This window comes from Ambystoma mexicanum, chromosome 5q (assembly GCF_040938575.1).
Source record: "Ambystoma mexicanum isolate Mex_15411 chromosome 5q, UKY_AmexF1_1, whole genome shotgun sequence".
Classification (NCBI taxonomy): Eukaryota; Metazoa; Chordata; class Amphibia; order Caudata; family Ambystomatidae; genus Ambystoma; species Ambystoma mexicanum.
Window position 1 is genome coordinate 856,390,927 of NC_090933.1, and position 20,276 is coordinate 856,411,202.

Below are 20,276 nucleotides of genomic sequence, written 5' to 3' on the forward strand. Positions count from 1 at the left end.
CAGGGTCCAACAGAGGAAGATGGAAGTCATCCAGGTTGGTGTGGGGTTTGGTGGAGAAGGAGGCCGTGGAAGGGACACACACAGGGTCTGGAGGGGTGGATTCCACTGGTGCTAGTGTTGCAGTCCAGGGGCAGGGACAGGAGGCAGCACAGGCCGCATGCGGAGGTGCCTGTGTGTAATCCTGTCCCCGATCCTGTGACTGCATCATCCCGCACCAGCAGTGATGCCTACGTCCAGACCCATCTTCAGGAAGGGGATGAGCGCACAACAACTGGCCTTCCTCTCCCTGTGGACGTGGCAATCTGGGACCGGGTTGAGCCTGTCCTGGCTGGGATGGCGTTGCGTCAACAGGGCATGCGAGCTGACCTGCAGTGTTTTTGTGAAGACACTGCACGTCATCTCGGATACCTCTTTGACCACGTTGACCTCCTAGAATGGGTCACCAGTGCTGGATTCCTCCGTGTGCTGGACCTTCTTCCGACCCGCTCCTCACCTGAACCCCCTATGCGCCAGTCGTCCTCCATGCCATCTTCCCACCCATGTATCACCTGGGTACCCTGTGGAGCTGCCTCTGACCCAGCGGCCAGGCTGGTGGAGGACACATCCCTGCCACAGTCGGGAGTCGGACATCCAGCATGGGTGGCTACCACAACAACTGCACCCCAGCCGGAGGAGGACGTGCAGGCAGCAAGAGGCAGGGCACAGGTACAGCAGCAGCAGGCACAAGGTAGGATTGATGATGGCTCAGGGCCATCAACATCAGAGGGGCAGGCATCGGCCAGAGGGCAGGAGGACCCTGGATTGGGAATGTCTTCTGTGTGGCAGTAGTTGGGCCAGGCCATAGATGCGGAGCGGGGGCAGGCGGAAGAGACACGGCTCACAATGGTCAGGGAGGAGGACTCCATGCACAGGGCGCTGAGGCGGGCCTAGTGCCTCGAGGCAATTCGCAGGGAGTTGGAGTTGAACATGGCATCGTCCCTGCGAAACCTCAGGGCCATAGAAGAGGCCCGCCTCCAGGACATAGACCAGGAGTTCGATGATGCCCTGGCCCGGGAAATCAAAAAGTGAGCCGTCGGACTAGCCCACCACCATTGTATATAGTTTGTAGTGTTAGGTTTCATTTTCATTTTGCTTTATTTTGGGGTGCTTGGACAATGCCCCACCCTTTTGTATGTAGTTATTTCTTAGGTATTTTTTTCATAGGTTTCATTTCATTTGTTGGGCTCATGGACCCTGGATTGAATAGATGTACATAGTTGAACTGTGGATTTCTGAAAACAACATTTTTTTTTAAATTACCATGGATCAATGGATTTTGCAATTTATGTTTCCTTTGGATTTGCTTTGGTGGACGGGGAGTTTGGACAAACTTTATTTTGGATTAGTTTGGATTGAGACTTCATTTCTTTTATTCATTTTTGGACATGCATTTATTTAGTTGTTTAAAATATTTTTCATTTTTTCATTCCATTAGCTTAATTTTCTGGAAAATACATTTTGATTTATTACTTCCATGTGTGGTATTTGCTCATTGGTTTACTGCATGTCACAATGTGGGTTTACACAATCACTGGCATCCAGTGTATGTGTGTGAGGGACATGTGTTGATGTACATAGTTGACTTTTGGTTTGTGTCATGTAATGGGTCTTTCAGTGTGGGGTGGATGGGAAACTTGATTGGGTGTCAAGACTGGGGTGGCGTGCAGAGGGATTTTGGTGGACATGAGGCCCATGAATATGCATCTTTATAACATGTTGGGAGGGACATGAGTCAGGGCCTCCTGGCAGGTGCCTGTCACTGCTTGGTGTGGGGAGGGTGCAGGGGTACATGAGTCAGGGCCTGCTGGCAGGTGCCTGTCACTGCTGGGTGGGGGGGGTGCAGGGGGACATGAGTCGGGGCCTGCTGGCAGGTGCCTGTCACTGCTGGGTGGGGGGGTGCAGGGGGACATGAGTCGGGGCCTGCGGGCAGGTGCCCATCACTGCTGGGTGGGGGGTGCAGGGGGACATGAGTCGGGGCCTGCTGGCAGGTGCCTGTCACTGCTGGGTGAGGGGGTACAGGGGGACATGAGTCGGGGCCTGCTGGCAGGTGCCCATCACTGCTGGGTGGGGGGATGCAGGGGGACATGAGTCGGGGGCTGCTGGCAGGTGCCTGTCACTGCTGGATGGGGGGTGCAGGGGGACATGTGTCGGTGCTCACTTGTGCATGGTGACATGTGGACTGGTTAGGGGGCATGGCGAGGGTGGATGGGATGCCTGTGGGGCATGGCCAGGGGTGCAGTGTAGTCCCATGTGGTGTGGGCTGCCTGCAGGCCCTGGGGAGGGTGGTGAGGGCTCACCTGGGAGGACACACACTGCCAATTCGCATTGGGGCACCCCAGGAATACACGTACCCCGCTCGCCCAAGGCCTATCGCATGTGAAACTTCACACGCACCCCCAGAAATACACATACCCCGCTCGACCCCAGGCCTTTCGCATGTAACACTTCCCACGCACCCCCGAAATACACGTACCCTGCTCGCCCAAGGCCTATCGCGTGTGAAACTTCCCACGCACCCCAGAAAGACACGTACCCCGCTCGCCCAAGGCCTACCGCATGTGAAACTTCACACGCACCCCCAGAAATACAAGTACCCCGCTCGACCCCAGGCCTATCGCATGTAACACTTCCCACGCACCCCCGAAATACACGTACCCTGCTCGCCCAAGGCCTATCGCGTGTGAAACTTCCTGCGCACCCCAGAAAGACACGTACCCCGCTCGCCCAAGGCCTATCGTGTGTGAAATTTCCCGCGCACCCCAGAAAGACACGTATCCCGCTCGCCCAAGGCCTATCGCATGTGAAACTTCCTGCTCACCCCAGAAATACACATACCCCACTTGCCCAAGGTCTATCGCGTGTGAAACTTCCCACGTACCCCAGAAATACCTATACCCCGCTCGCCCAAGGCCTATCGCGTGTGACACTTCCTGCGCACCCCCGAAATACACGTACCCTGCTCGCCCAAGGCCTATTGCATGTGAAACTTCCCGCGCACCCCAGAAAGACACGTACCCCGCTCGCCCAAGGCCTATCGCGTGTGAAAGTTACCGCGCACCCCAGAAAGACACGTATCCCGCTCGCCCAAGGCCTATCGCGTGTGAAACTTCTTGCTTACCCCAGAAATACACGTACCCCGCTCGCCCAAGGCCTATCGCGTGTGAAACTTCCCGGGCACCCCGGAAATACACATACCCCACTTGCCCAAGGCCTATCGCGTGTGAAACTTCCCACGCACCCCAGAAATACACGTACCCCACTCGCCCAAGGCCTATCGCGTGTGAAACTTCCTGCGCACCCCAGAAAGACACGTACCCCGCTCGCCCAAGGCATATCGCGTGTGACACTTCCTGCGCACCCCCGAAATACACGTACCCTGCTCGTCCAAGGCCTATTGCAAGTGAAACTTCCCGCGCACCCCAGAAAGACATGTACCCCGCTCGCCCAAGGCCTATTGCATGTGAAACTTCCCGTGCACCCCAGAAAGACACGTACCCCACTTGCCCAAGGCCTATCGTGTGTGAAACTTCACGAGCACCCCCGAAATTCACGTACCCCCCTCGCCCAAGGCCTATCACGTGTGAAACTTCCCACTCACCCCAGAAATACACATACCCTGCTCACCCAAGGCCTATCACGTGTGACACTTCCCGCGCACCCCAGAAATACATGTACCCCGCTCACCCAAGGCCTATTGCGTGTGAAACTTCCCACGCACCCCAGAAATACACGTACCCCGCTCGCGTAGTGGCCCTGTTAGCTGGTCCAAGGTTGGGGATTTCAATGGTTTTTCCTTGCGCAAGGGGCGTTCTTGGGGGCGTAGCTGGCGATGCGGGATGTTCTCTGCGCCAGCACTCAAAATGGCTTGGTAATTCCATGAATGCGCAGTGCGCCAGAATGCTGTTTAGCGCACACGGCTGGTGCATGCTGGCGCACACTCCCTCTCTGCGCTGCTCGCGTGCGCTGCCTCAGCGCTGAAATCTATGAATTACCCCGAAAGTCTCTTTAACAACATTATTTCATTGACTGCCATGGGTTTTGCAACTTTATACTAACGTCCCTTCAAGAAAGTCTTTTCAGTGAATTTAATTGCTTTTTACCAGTTCACCCTTAATCTGCTACAAGTTCTTTATATTATACGCACCCCCAATGCGGCAGATATGGATTCCACATACAATGCGGTAGTCTGTGGACGTCGGTTCGGCATTCACAAAGCCCAGAATAATAAGGGAGACCCAAAAAAGTTGTACCCATCAAACAAACACATGCACATACCATCATTACTAATGTTTACAACACGCACATATACCTTTTTGTACAAACAATTATTGCAAAAAATACAAATTATTTTTTAATTTAGCACACATTATACTGGAATGCACCAATCAGAAACCATAACTGTACACTTCATATATACATACATCTCCTCAGTAGAACTCTGCATACAGATTGACAAACACCAGGTAATTGGAGAACACATTGGAGAACACATTTTTCACTAAATAGTAAGTGCATTGTACTTATTTTTCTATTATTAGCATTCATTATATATACATGTGTTATAAGACAGAAGCACACTGCAGTAGTTAGAAGAGAACTTCCCAAAAGTAGAAATGAGTGACAATAGCATCTCTAATGGTACACAATACATATTTTAATGTAAACAAATAAGGTAATTTGTACACACCTTACTAAAATAATAATTTCTGTTTTTCTTATAGTACATAGTTTGAATAAACCACTCCCCAATTGAATTATACACAATCCCACCAATCCAATCACGTATATATATATATTCAGTGAAAAAACTTTGTTAAAGGGACGTTATGGTTAAGTTGCGCTACTAAAAACCTATGAAATTCAGTGAAAAAACTTTGTTAAAGGGACGTTATGGTTCCAAGTAAAACCGAAAAAACCCTTGAAATTCGCCAGTTATGGTAAGCTAAGCAACCATAACTCGCGCCACCACCGTGCACTGCTAAGACTAACACCCATGACATCAAAGATGACATCACAAATGTCATTGATGACATAACTGATGACATCACATGTGTGTGTACTTTTCATGAAATATGGGTACAAGGGTTTCTTATTATAATGTTGCGAAAAAAGTGTCAAGGATCATTGCAATAAATATCATACCCTAATTAGTGCATTGAACGATGCATTGATATAAATAACATTCTATTATGGGGTTCTATCTAGTATACTAAGCTGCTCATGCAGAAACATAGTATTGTGTGCAGCGTACAAGATGAAGGTATAATATTCGTAATGTTAATATGTTAAATAATAAAATGATAATTGTTTTCTTAATAGATTTTTGTGTACTGTGAAATATGTAATAAGTAGCTAATAAAACCCATGTATTGCATGATTGCATTACTATAGAAAAAACACCAAGAGACAAGAACACATACCAATATGGGTATATACAGGGAAAGTGAAGTTAGCAAAAAAGCACAAGTAGTAGCAGAAACAATTCATAACCTAACTGACCATTTTCATGCAAATAAATGATTGCTGTTTCAAAGCTGCTATTTACCCTATGTATATGTATCACTTGATGTGATTGGACCCTAAGGAAAGTAGTGTGAGTACAATGTATACAAATATGACCATATACAGGGAAAGTACAGCCATAAAAAAACAACAGAACTATCAGAAAGTGCTGATAAGTCTATTGATCATCTTTATGCACAAAAAGGATTGCTGTCTTTCAAGCTTGTGTGTTCCCCTATGTATATGTTTCATATGATGTGACTGGACTCTAAGGGAATTACTGTAAGAACCTACGTGAAGGATACATCTACAAATAAAATATTTTTTTTAGTTTCTGACTGTTACTGAAGAAAACCATGTGGCGTAGATATGTCAGCAAAAGAAAAAAGAGTGAGCCAGAGATGTGATGTCATCAATGATGTCATCAATGACATTTGTGATGTCATCTTTGATGTCGTGGGTGTTAGTCTTAGCAGTGCACGGTGGTGGCGCGAGTTATGGTTGCTTAGCTTACCATAACTGGCGAATTTCAAGGGTTTTGCGGTTTTACTTGGAACCATAACGTCCCTTTAACAAAGTTTTTTCACTGAATTTCATAGGTTTTTAGTAGCGCAACTTAACCATAACGTCCCTTTAACAAAGGTTTTTCACTGAATTTCACAGGTTTTTAGTAGCGCAACTTAACCATAACATCCCTTTAACAAAGTTGTTTCATTGAATTTCCTAGGTTTTTATTAGTGCAACTTAACCATAACGTCCCTTTAACAAAGTTTTTTCATTGAATTTCATAGGTTTTTATTAGTGCAACTTAACCATAACGTTCCTCTAACACAATTATTTTTTACTGCATTTCATAGGTTTTTATTAGTGCAACGTCACCATAACATCCTTTTCAATAGATGAAGACCACTAGCATCTTAGGTTCTCAAAGTGGGAACCCCAGGTGGTAAAAAAAAGATTTTTCTTCCCAAACCAGGACGCCTGCGTGGTCCTGGTGCAGGAAGGAAAATCTTTCACCAAGATGGCCACCATGGAAAGGGAAGGCAGGGTGTATAAAGAGAACACAACAGGGCATGAGCGGGGGGTGAGGGGGAACAGGAGAGAGACACGGGGCATGAGAGGGGGTGGGGGCAACAGCAGGGAGACACGGGGCATGAGTGGGGGTGGGGGGAACATGAGGGAGACACGGGGCATGAGCGGGGGGTGGGGGGAAACAGCAGGGAGACACGGGGCATGATTGGGGCATGGGGGGCAACAGGAGAGACACACGGGGCATGAGAGGGGGTGGGGGGTAACAAGAAAGAGACACAGGGCATGAGAGGGGGGTGGGGGGCAACAGCAGGGAGACACGGGGCATGAGCGGGGGGTGGGGGGGAACAGGGGAGACACAGGGCATGAGCGTGGGGTGGGGGAACAGGGAAAACACGGGGCATGAGCGGGGGTTGGGGAGAAAAGGAGGGAGACACAGCATGAGCGGGGGGTGGGGTGGAACAGGGGAGAGACACGGGTCATGAGCGGGGATGGGGGGCAACAGCAGGGAGACACGGGGCATGAGCGGGGGGTGGGGGGAACATGAGGAAGACACGGGGCATGAGAGGGGGGTGGGGGGTAACAGGAGAGAGACACGGGGCATGAGAGGGGGTGGGGGTAACAGGAGAGAGACACGGGGCATGAGCGGGGGGTGGTGGGAAACAGCAGGGAGACACGGGGCATGATCGGGGGTGGGGGGCAACAGGAGAGAGACACGGGGCATGAGAGGGGGTGGGGGGTAACAGGAGAGAGACACGGGGCATGAGCAGGGGGTGGGGGGCAACAGCAGGGAGACACAGTGCATGAGCAGGGGGTGGGGGGCAACAGCAGGGAGACACGGGGCATGACCGGGGGGTGGGGGCCAACAGGAGAGAGACACGGGGCATGAGAGGGGGGTGGGGGGTAACAGGAGCGAGACACAGGGCATGAACGGGGTGTGGGGGGCAACACCAGGGAGACACAGGGCATGACCGGGGGGTGGGGGTAACAGGAGAGAGACACGGGGCATGAGCAGGGGGCAACAGCAGGGAGACACAGGGCATGACGGGAGGGTGGGGGGCAACAGGAGAGAGACACAGGGCATGAGAGGGGGGTGGGGGGCAACAACAGGGAGACACGGGGCATGAGCAGTGGGCAACAGCAGGGAGACACGGGGCATGAGCGGGGGTGGGGGGCAACAGGAGAGAGACACAGGGCATGAGCGGGGGGTGGGGGTACAGGAGAGAGACACAGGGCATGACCGGGGGGTGGGGGGCAACAGCAGGGAGACACGGAGCATGACCGGGTGGTGGGGGGCAACAGGAGAGAGGCACGGAGCATGAGAGGGGGGTGGGGGGTAACAGGAGAGAGACACGGGCATGAGCAGGGGGTGGGGGGCAACAGCAGGGAGACACAGGGCATGAGTGGGGGGTCGGGGTAACAGGAGAGAGACAAGGGGCATGAAAGGGGGGCAACAGCAGGGAGACACAGGGCATGACCGGGGTTTGGGGGGAACAGGAGAGAGACAAGGGCAGGAGAGGGGGTTGGGGGGCAACAGCAGGGAGACACGGGGCATGAGCGGGGGGTGGGGGGTAACAGGGGAGAGACACGGGGCATGAGCGGGGGGTGGGGGTCAACAGCAGGGAGACACAGGGCATGAGAGGGGGGTGGGGGGCAAAAGGAGAGAGACACAGGGCATTAGAGGGGGGTGGGGGGTAACAGGAGAGAGACACGGGGCATGAGAGGGGGTGGGGGAAACAGGAGACAGACACGGGGCATGAGCGGAGGCAACAGCATGTATACATGGGGCATGAGCGGGGGGTGGGGGGCAACAGCAGGGAGACACGGGGCATGAGCGGGGGGTGGGGGGCAACAGGAGAGACACACAGGGCATGAGCGGGGGGTGGGGGGAACAGGAGAGAGACACGGGCATGAGCAGGGGGTGGGGGTAACAGCAGGGAGACACGGGGCATGACCGGGGGGTGGGGGGTAACAGGAGAGAGACACGGGGCATGAGTGGGGGGTGGGGGGCAACAGCAGGGAGACACAGGGCATGACCGGGGGGTGGGGGCAACAGGAGAGAGACACGGGGCATGAGAGGGGTGGGGGGTAACAGGAGAGAGACACGGGGCATGAGCGGTGGGTGGGGGGCAACAGCAGGGAGACACGGGGCATGAGCGGGGGGTGGGGGGTAACAGGAGAGAGACACGGGGCATGAGTGGGAGGTGGGGGGCAACAGCAGGGAGACACGGGGCATGACCGGGGGATGGGGGGAACAGGAGAGAGACACAGGGCAAGAGATGGGGGTGGGGGTTAACAGGAAAGAGACACAGGGCATGAGAGGGGGGTGGGGGGCAACAGCAGGGAGACACGGGGCATGAGTGGGGAGTGGGGGGGAACAGGGGAGACACAGGGCATGAGCATGGGGTGGGGGGAACAGGGAAAACACGGGGCATGAGCGGGGGTTGGGGGAGAAAAGGAGGGAGACACGGCATGAGCAGGGTGTGGGGTGGAACAGGGGAGACACGGGGCATGAGCGGGGGGTGCGGGGCAACAGCAGGGAGACACGGGGCATGAGAGGGGGTGGGGAGTAACAGGAGAGAGACACGGGGCATGAGAGGGGGGTGGGAGGGCAACAGCAGGGAGACACAGGAAATGACCGGGGGTGGGGGGCAACAGAAGGGAGACACGGGACATGACCGGCAGGGGTGGGGGGCAACAGGAGAGAGACAAGGGGCATGAGCGGGGTTGTGGGGAGTACCAGGAGACAGACACGGGGCATGAGCGGGGTGTGGGGGGCAACAGCAGGGAGACACGGGGCATGAGCGGGGGGTGGGGGAAACGAGGGAGACACGGGGCATGAGAGGGAGGTGGGGGTAACAGAAGAGAGACGCGGGGGGTGGGGAGCAACAGGAGGGAGACAAGGGGCATGACCGGGGGGTGGGGGGCAACAGGAGAGAGACACGGGGCATGAGCGGGGGTGGGGTGTAACATGAGAGAGACACGGGGCATGAGCGGGGGGCAACAGCAGGAAGACACGGGCAATCGTGGGGGGTGGGGGGAACACGAGGGAGACACGGGGCATGAGAGGGGTGTGGGGGTAACAGGAGAGAGACACGGGGCATGACCGGGGGGTGGGAGGCAAAAGCAGAGAGACACGGGGCATGACTGGGGGGTGGGGGGCAACAGGAGGGAGGCACAGGGCATGCCCAGGGGGTGGGGGGCAACAGGAGAGAGACATGGGGCATGAGAGGGGGGTGAGGGGTAACAGAAGAGAGACACGGGGCATGAGTGGGAGGTGGGGGGCAAGAGCAGGGAGACACGGGGCATGACCGGGGGATGGGGGGCAACAGGAGAGAGACACGGGGCATGAGATGGGGTGGGGGGTAACAGGAAAGAGACACGGGGCATGAGAGGGGGGTGGGGGGCAACAGCAGGGAGACACGGGGCATGAGAGGGGGTGGGGTGGAACTGGGGAGACACGGGGCATGAGCGTGGGGTGGGGGGAACAGGGAAAACACGGGGCATGAGCGGGGGTTGGGGGAGAAAAGGAGGGAGACACGGCATGAGCAGGGGGTGGGGTGGAACAGGGGAGACACGGGGCATGAGCGGAGGGTGCGGGGCAACAGCAGGGAGACACGGGGCATGAGAGGGGGATGGGGGTAACAGGAGAGAGACACGGGGCATGAGAGGGGGGTGGGAGGGCAACAGCAGGGAGACACGGAAATGACCGGGGGTGGGGGGCAACAGAAGGGAGACACAGGACATGACCGGCAGGGGTGGGGGGGCAACAGGAGAGAGACACGGGACATGAGTGGGGGGTACCAGGAGACATACACAGGGCATGAGCGGGGGGTGCGGGGCAACAGCAGGGAGACACGGGGCATGAGCGGGGGGTGGGGGGAAAACGAGGGAGACATGGGGCATGAGAGGGGGGTGGGGGGTAACAGAAGGGAGACACGGGGCATGAGCGGGGGGTGGGGAGCAACAGGAGGGAGACACGGGGCATGACCGGGGGGTGGGGGGCAACAGGAGAGAGACACGGGGCATGAGCGGGGGTGGGGGGTAACATGAGAGAGACACGGGGCATGAGCGGGGGGCAACAGCAGGGAGAAACGGGGCATGAGTGGAGGGTGGGGGAACACGAGGGAGACACGGGGCATGAGAGGGGTGTGGGGGTAACAGGAGAGAGACACGGGGCATGACCGGGGGGTGGGAGGCAACAGCAGAGAGACACGGGCATGACTGGGGGGTGGGGGGCAACAGGAGGGGGGCACGGGGCATGACCAGGGGGTGGGGGGCAACAGGAGAGAGACACGGGGCATGAGAGGGGGTGGGGGTAACAGGAGAGAGACACAGGGCATGAGAGGGGGGTGGGGGTAACAGGAGAGAGACATAGGGCATGAGAGGGGGGTGGGGGGAAACAGGAGAGAGACACGGGGCATGAGAGGGGGATCGGGGGTAACAGGAGAGAGAGACACGGGGCATGAGCAGGGGGTGGTGGGCAACAGCAGGGAGACATGGGGCATGAGTGGGGTGTGGGAGGCAACAGCAGAGAGACACACGGGGGGTGGGCAGGAGGGGATAGAGACACAAGGGGCATGAGCGGGGGGTGGGGGGAGGGGGAGAGACACAAGGGGCATGAGTGGGCGGTGGGCGGGAGGGGATAGACACATGGGGCATGAGCGGGGGGTGGGCGGGAGGACATAGACACACGGGGCATGAGCAGGGGGGTGGGAGGGATAGAGACACACGGGGCATGAGCGGGGGGTGGGTGGGAGGGATAGAGACACACGGGGCATGAGCGGGGGGTGGGTGGGAGATATTAGAGACACACAGGGCATGAGCGTGGGGTGGGTGGGAGGCTTTAGAGACACACGGGGCATGAGCAGGGGGTGGGAGGAGGGATAGAGACACACGGGGCATGAGCAGGGGGTGGGGGGGAGGGATAGTGACACACAGGGCATGAGCGGGGGTGGGTGGTAGGGGAGAGACACACGGGGCATGAGTGGGGGGTGGGTGGGAGGGATACAGACACACGGGGCATGAGCGGGGGTGGGTGGGAGGGATACAGACACACGGGGCATGAGCGGGGGGTGGGTGGGAGGGATACAGACACACGGGGCATGAGCGGGGGATGGGTGGGAGTCATAGAGACACACGGGGCATGAGCGGGGGGTGGGTGGGAGGGATAGAGACACACGGGGCATGAGCAGGGGGTTGGGGGAGGAGAGAGACACACGGGGCATGAGCGGCGGGTGGGGGGGAGGGGAGAAGCAAATGGGGCATGAGCGGGGGTGGGTGGGAGTTATAGAGACACATGGGGCATGAGCGGGGGGTGGGAGTGATAGAGACACACGGGGCAAGAGCGGGGGGTGGGTGGGAGGGATAGAGACACACGGGGCATGAGCGGGGGGTGAGTGGGAGGGATAGGGGCATGAGCGGGGGGTGGGTTGGAGGGATAGGGGCATGAGCGGGGGTGAGTGGGAGGGTATAGGGGCATGAGCGGGGGGGAGGCTGGCAGGGATAGAGACACACGGGGCATGAGCACGGGGTCGGGGGGAGGGATAGTGACACACAGGGCATGAGCGGCGGTGGGGGGTAGGGGAGAGACACACGGGGCATGAGCGGGGGGTGGGTGGGAGGGATACAGACACACGGGTCATGAGCGGGGGTGGGTGGGAGGGATACAGACACACGGGGCATGAGCGGGGGGTGGGTGGGAGGGATACAGACACACGGGGCATGAGCGGTGGGTGGGAGGGATACAGACGCACGGGGCATGAGCAGGGGGTGGGTGGGAGGGATACAGACACACAGGACATGAGCAGGGGGTGGGTGGGAGGGATAGAGAGACACGGGGCATGAGCAGGGGGTGGGCGGGAGGGTTAGAGACACATGGGGCATGAGCGGGTGGTGGACGGGAAGGATAGAGACACATGGGTCATGAGCAGGGGGAGGGGAGAGACACATGGGGCATGAGCGGGGGGTGGGTGGGAGGGATAGAGACACATGGGGCATGAGCGGGGGTAGGTGGGAGGGATAGACACACGTGGCATGAGAGGGGGGGGTGGGAGGGATAGAGACACACGGGGAATGAGCGGGGGGTTTGATGGGAGGCATAGAGACACGCGGGGCATGAGCGGGGGGTGGGTGGGAGGGATAGAGACACACGGGGCATGAGCAGCGGGTGGAGGGGAGGGGAGAGGCACATGGGGCATGAGCGGGGGGTGGGTGGGAGGGATAGAGACACACGGGGCATGAGCGGGGGGTGGGTGGGAGGGATAAAGACACACCGGGCATGAGCGGGGGGTGGGAGGGAGGGATAGGGGCATGAGCGGGGGTTGGGTGGGAGGGATAGGGGCATGAGCGGGGGTGAGTGGGAGGGTTTAGGGGCATGAGCGGGGGGGAGGGTGTTAGGGATAGAGACACACGGGGCATGAGCGGGGGGTGGAGGGGAGGGGAGAGACACATGGGGCATGAGCAGGGGGGGAGGGGCGAGTCACACAGGGCATGTGCAGGCGGTGGGGGGAGCTGAGAGACACACAGGGCTTGAGCGGGGGGTGGGATGGAGGGATACAGACACACAGGGCATGAGTGGGGGGTGGGTGGGAGGGATAGAGACACACGGTGCATGAGCGGGGGGTGGGTGGGAGGGATAGAGACACACGGACATGAGCGGGGGGTGGGTGGGAGGGATAGGGGCATGAGCGGGGGTGGGTGGGAGGGATACAGACACACGGGGCATGAGCGGGGGTGGGTGGGAGGGATACAGACACACGGGGCATGAGCGGGGGTGGGTGGGAGGGATACAGACACACGGGGCATGAGCGGTGTGTGGGAGGGATACAGACACACGGGGCATGAGTTGGGGGTGGGGGGGAGGGATACAGACACACAGGGCATGAGCAGGGGGTGGGTGGGAGGGATAGAGACACACGGGGCATGAGCGGGGGTGGGTGGGAGATATAGAGACACATGGGGCATGAGCGGGGGGTGGGCGGGAGGGATAGGGACACATGGGTCATGAGCAGGGGGAGGGGAGAGACACATGGGGCATGAGCAGGGGGTGGGTGGGAGGGATAGAGACACACGGGGCATGAGCGGGGGGTGGGTGGGAGGGATAGAGACACATGGGGCATGAGCGGGGGGTGGGTGGGAGGGATAGACACACGGGGCATTAGAGGGGGGTGGGTGGGAGGGATAGAGACACACGGGGCATGAGAGGGGGGTGGGTGGGAGGGATAGAGACACACGGGGCATGAGCGGGGGGTGGTGGGAGGGATAGAGACACACGGGGCATGAGCAGGGGGTGGGTGGGAGGGATAGAGACACACGGGGCATGAGCAGGAGGTTGGGGGAGGGGAGAGACACACAGGGCATGAGCGGCGGGTGGGGGGGAGGGGAGAGGCACACGGGGCATGAGCGGGGGGTGGGTGGGATGGATAGAGACACACAGGGCATGAGCGGGGGGTGGGTGGGAGGGATAGAGACACACAGGGCATGAGCGGGGGGTGGGTGGGAGGGATAGAGACACATGGGGCATGAGCGGGGGTGGGTGGGAGGGATAGAAACACGGGGCATGAGAGGGGGGTGGGTGGGAGGGATAGAGACACACTGGGCATGACCGGGGGGTGGGTGGTCGGGATAGAGACACACGGGGCATGAGCGGGGGGTGGGTGGGAGGGATAGAGACACACGGGCATGAGCAGGGGGTTGGGGGAGGGGAGAGACACACGGGGCGTGAGCGGGGGTGGGTGGGAGGGATAGAGACACATGGGGCATGAGCGGAGGGTGGGTGGGAGGGATAGGGGCATGAGCAGGGGTGGGTGGGAGGGATAGGGGCATGAGCGGGGGTGAGTGGGAGGGTTTAGGGGCATGAACGGGGGGAGGGTGGGAGGGATAGAGACACACGGGGCATGAGCGGGGGGTGGGGGGGAGGGGAGAGACACATGGGTCATGAGCCGGGGGTGGGTGGGAGGGATAGAGTCACACGGGGCATGAGCGGGGGTGGGTGGGAGGAATAGAGACACACGGGGCATGAGCAGGGGGTGGGGGGAGGAGAGAGACACACAGGGCATGAGCAGGGGGTGGGGGGCAGGGGCGAGACACACAGGGCATGTGCAGGCGGTGGGGGGGAGCTGAGAGACACACGGGGCTTGAGCCGGGGGTGGGTGGGGGCGATAGAGACACTCGGGGCACGAGAGGGGGGTGAGTGGGAGGGATAGAGACACACGGGGAATGAGCGGGGGGCGGTTGGGAGGGATAGAGACACACGGGGCATGAACAAGGGTGGGTGGGAGGTATAGGGGCATGAGCAGGGGGTTGGTGGGAGGGACAGGGACATGAGCGGGGTTGGGTGGGAGGGATAGGGGCATGAGCGGGGGTAGGGTGGGAGGGATAGAGACACACTGGGCATGAGCGGGGGGTGGGTGGGAGGGATACAGACACACGGGGCATGAGCGGTGGGTGGGACGGATACAGACACACGGGGCATGAGCGGGGGTGGGTGGGAGGGATACAGACACACGGGGCATGAGCGGGGGGTGGGTGGGAGGGATACAGACACACAGGGCATGAGCGGGGGGTGGGTGGGAGGGATAGGGGCATGAGCGGGGGTGGGTGGGAGGGATACAGGCACACGGGGCATGAGCGGGGGTGGGTGGGAGGGATACAGACACACGGGGCATGAGCGGGGGTGGGTGGTCGGGATACAGACACACGGGGCATGAGCGCTGGGTGGGAGGGATACAGACACACGGGGCATGAGTTGGGGGTGGGGGGGGGGGATACAGACACACAGGGCATGAGCAGGGGGTGGGTGGGAGGGATAGAGACACACGGGGCATGAGCGGGGGTGGGTGGGAGATATAGAGACACATGGGGCATGAGCGGGGGGTGGGCGGGAGGGATAGGGACACATGGGTCATGAGCAGGGGGAGGGGAGAGACACACGGGGCATGAGCAGGGGGTGGGTGGGAGGGATAGAGACACACGGGGCATGAGCGGGGGGTGGGAGGGATAGAGACACATGGGGCATGAGCGGGGGGTGGGTGGGAGGGATAGACACACGGGGCATGAGAGGGGGGTGGGTGGGAGGGATAGAGACACACGGGGCATGAGAGGGGGGTGGGTGGGAGGGATAGAGACACACGGGGCATGAGCGGGGGGTGGTGGGAGGGATAGAGACACACGGGGCATGAGCGGGGGGTGGGTGGGAGGGATAGAGACACACGGGGCATGAGCAGGAGGTTGGGGGAGGGGAGAGACACACGGGGCATGAGCGGCGGGTGGGGGGGAGGGGAGAGGCACACGGGGCATGAGCGGGGGGTGGGTGGGATGGATAGAGACACACAGGGCATGAGCGGGGGGTGGGTGGGAGGGATAGAGACACACGGGGCATGAGCGGGGGGTGGGTGGGAGGGATAGAGACACATGGGGCATGAGCGGGGGTGGGTGGGAGGGATAGAAACACGGGGCATGAGAGGGGGGTGGGTGGGAGGGATAGAGACACACGGGGCATGACCGGGGGGTGGGTGGTCGGGATAGAGACACATGGGGCATGAGCAGGCGGTGGGTGGGAGGGATAGAGACACACGGGCATGAGCAGGGGGTTGGGGGAGGGGAGAGACACACGGGGCATGAGCGGGGGTGGGTTGGAGGGATAGAGACACATGGGGCATGAGCGGAGGGTGGGTGGGAGGGATAGGGGCATGAGCAGGGGGTGGGTGGGAGGGATAGGGGCATGAGCGGGGGTGAGTGGGAGGGTTTAGGGGCATGAACGGGGGGAGGGTGGGAGGGATAGAGACACACGGGGCATGAGCGGGGGGTGGGGGGAGGGGAGAGACACATGGGTCATGAGCCGGGGGTGGGTGGGAGGGATAGAGTCACACGGGGCATGAGCGGGGGTGGGTGGGAGGAATAGAGACACACGGGGCATGAGCAGGGGGTGGGGGGAGGGGAGAGACACACAGGGCATGAGCAGGGGGTGGGGGGCAGGGGCGAGACACACAGGGCATGTGCAGGCGGTGGGGGGGAGCTGAGAGACACACGGGGCTTGAGCCGGGGGTGGGTGGGAGCGATAGAGACACTCGGGGCACGAGAGGGGGGTGAGTGGGAGGGATAGAGACACACGGGGAATGAGCAGGGGGGCGGTTGGGAGGGATAGAGACACACGGGGCATGAACGAGGGTGGGTGGGAGGTATAGGGGCATGAGCAGGGGGTGGGTGGGAGGGACAGGGACATGAGCGGGGTTGGGTGGGAGGGATAGGGGCATGAGCGGGGGGAGGGTGGGAGGGATAGAGACACACTGGGCATGAGCGGGGGGTGGGTGGGAGGGATACAGACACACGGGGCATGAGCGGTGGGTGGGACGGATACAGACACACGGGGCATGAGCGGGGGTGGGTGGGAGGGATACAGACACACAGGGCATGAGCGGGGGGTGGGTGGGAGGGATACAGACACACAGGGCATGAGCGGGGGGTGGGTGGAAGGGATACAGACACACGGGGCTTGAGCAGGGGGTGGGTGGGAGGGATAGAGACACACGGGCATGAGCGGGGGTGGGCGGGAGGGATAGAGACACATGGGGCATGAGCGGGGGGTGGGTGGTAGGGATAGAGACAAACGGGGCATGAGCAGGGGGTGTGGGGGAAGGGAGAGACACACGGGGCATGAGCGGCTGGTGGGGGGGAGGGGAGAGACACACGGGGCATGAGCGAGGGGTGGGTGGGAGGGATAGAGACACACAGGGCATGAGCGGGGGGTGGGTGGGAGGGATAGAGACACACGGAGCATGAGCGGGGGGTGGGTGGGAGTTATAGAGACACACGGGGCATGAGCGGCGGGTGGGGGGGAGGGGAGAGACACACGGGGCATGATTGGGGGTGGGTGGGAGGGATAGATACACATGGGGCATGAGCGGGGGGTGGGTGGGAGGGATAGAGACACACGGGGCATGAGCGGGGGGTGGGAGGGAGGGATAGGGGCATGAGCGGGGGTTGGGTGGGAGGGATAGGGGCATGAGCGGGGGTGAGTGGGAGGGTTTAGGGGCATGAGCGGGGGGGAGGGTGTTAGGGATAGAGACACACGGGGCATGAGCGGGGGGTGGAGGGGAGGGGAGAGACACATGGGGCATGAGCAGGGGGGGAGGGGCGAGTCACACAGGGCATGTGCAGGCGGTGGGGGGGAGCTGAGAGACACACAGGGCTTGAGCGGGGGGGTGGGATGGAGGGATACAGACACACGGGGCATGAGTGGGGGGTGGGTGGGAGGGATAGAGACACACGGTGCATGAGTGGGGGGTGGGTGGGAGGGATAGAGACACACGGACATGAGCGGGGGGTGGGTGGGAGGGATAGGGGCATGAGCGGGGGTGGGTGGGAGGGATACAGACACACGGGGCATGAGCGGGGGTGGGTGGGAGGGATACAGACACACGGGGCATGAGCGGGGGTGGGTGGGAGGGATACAGACACACGGGGCATGAGCGGTGTGTGGGAGGGATACAGACACACGGGGCATGAGTTGGGGGTGGGGGGGAGGGATACAGACACACAGGGCATGAGCAGGGGGTGGGTGGGAGGGATAGAGACACACGGGGCATGAGCGGGGGTGGGTGGGAGATATAGAGACACATGGGGCATGAGCGGGGGGTGGGCGGGAGGGATAGGGACACATGGGTCATGAGCAGGGGGAGGGGAGAGACACATGGGGCATGAGCAGGGGGTGGGTGGGAGGGATAGAGACACACGGGGCATGAGCGGGGGGTGGGTGGGAGGGATAGAGACACATGGGGCATGAGCGGGGGGTGGGTGGGAGGGATAGACACACGGGCATGAGAGGGGGGTGGGTGGGAGGGATAGAGACACACGGGGCATGAGAGGGGGGTGGGTGGGAGGGATAGAGACACACGGGGCATGAGCGGGGGGTGGTGGGAGGGATAGAGACACACGGGGCATGAGCGGGGGGTGGGTGGGAGGGATAGAGACACACGGGGCATGAGCAGGAGGTTGGGGGAGGGGAGAGACACACAGGGCATGAGCGGCGGGTGGGGGGGAGGGGAGAGGCACACGGGGCATGAGCGGGGGGTGGGTGGGATGGATAGAGACACATGGGGCATGAGCAGGGGGTGGGTGGGAGGGATAGAGACACACGGGGCATGAGCGGGGGGTGGGTGGGAGGGATAGAGACACACGGGGCATGAGCGGGGGGTGGGTGGGAGGGATAGAGACACATGGGGCATGAGCGGGGGTGGGTGGGAGGGATAGAATCACGGGGCATGAGAGGGGGGTGGGTGGGAGGGATAGAGACACACGGGGCATGACCGGGGGGTGGGTGGTCGGGATAGAGACACACGGGGCATGAGCGGGGGGTGGGTGGGAGGGATAGAGACACACGGGCATGAGCAGGGGGTTGGGGGAGGGGAGAGACACACGGGGCGTGAGCGGGGGTGGGTGGGAGGGATAGAGACACATGGGGCATGAGCGGAGGGTGGGTGGGAGGGATAGGGGCATGAGCAGGGGGTGGGTGGGAGGGATAGGGGCATGAGCGGGGGTGAGTGGGAGGGTTTAGGGGCATGAACGGGGGGAGGGTGGGAGGGATAGAGACACACGGGGCATGAGCGGGGGGTGGGGGGGAGGGGAGAGACACATGGGTCATGAGCCGGGGGTGGGTGGGAGGGATAGAGTCACACTGGGCATGAGCGGGGGTGGGTGGGAGGAATAGAGACACACGGGGCATGAGCAGGGGGTGGGGGGAGGAGAGAGACACACAGGGCATGAGCAGGGGGTGGGGGGCAGGGGCGAGACACACAGGGCATGTGCAGGCGGTGGGGGGGAGCTGAGAGACACACGGGGCTTGAGCCGGGGGTGGGTGGGGGCGATAGAGACACTCAGGGCATGAGAGGGGGGTGAGTGGGAGGGATATAGACACACGGGGAATGAGCGGGGGGCGGTTGGGAGGGATAGAGACACACGGGGCATGAACAAGGGTGGGTGGGAGGTATAGGGGCATGAGCAGGGGGTTGGTGGGAGGGACAGGGACATGAGCGGGGTTGGGTGGGAGGGATAGGGGCATGAGCGGGGGGAGGGTGGGAGGGATAGAGACACACTGGGCATGAGCGGGGGGTGGGTGGGAGGGATACAGACACACGGGGCATGAGCGGTGGGTGGGACGGATACAGACACACGGGGCATGAGCGGGGGTGGGTGGGAGGGATACAGACACACGGGGCATGAGCGGGGGGTGGGTGGGAGGGATACAGACACACATGGCATGAGCGGGGGGTGGGTGGGAGGGATAGGGGCATGAGCGGGGGTGGGTGGGAGGGATACAGGCACACGGGGCATGAGCGGGGGTGGGTGGGAGGGATACAGACACACGGGGCATGAGCGGGGGTGGGTGGTCGGGATACAGACACACGGGGCATGAGCGCTGGGTGGGAGGGATACAGACACACGGGGCATGAGTTGGGGGTGGGGGGGAGGGATACAGACACACAGGGCATGAGCAGGGGGTGGGTGGGAGGGATAGAGACACACGGGGCATGAGCGGGGGTGGGTGGGAGATATAGATACACATGGGGCATGAGCGGGGGGTGGGCGGGAGGGATAGGGACACATGGGTCATGAGCAGGGGGAGGGGAGAGACACACGGGGCATGAGCAGGGGGTGGGTGGGAGGGATAGAGACACACGGGGCATGAGCGGGGGGTGGGTGGGAGG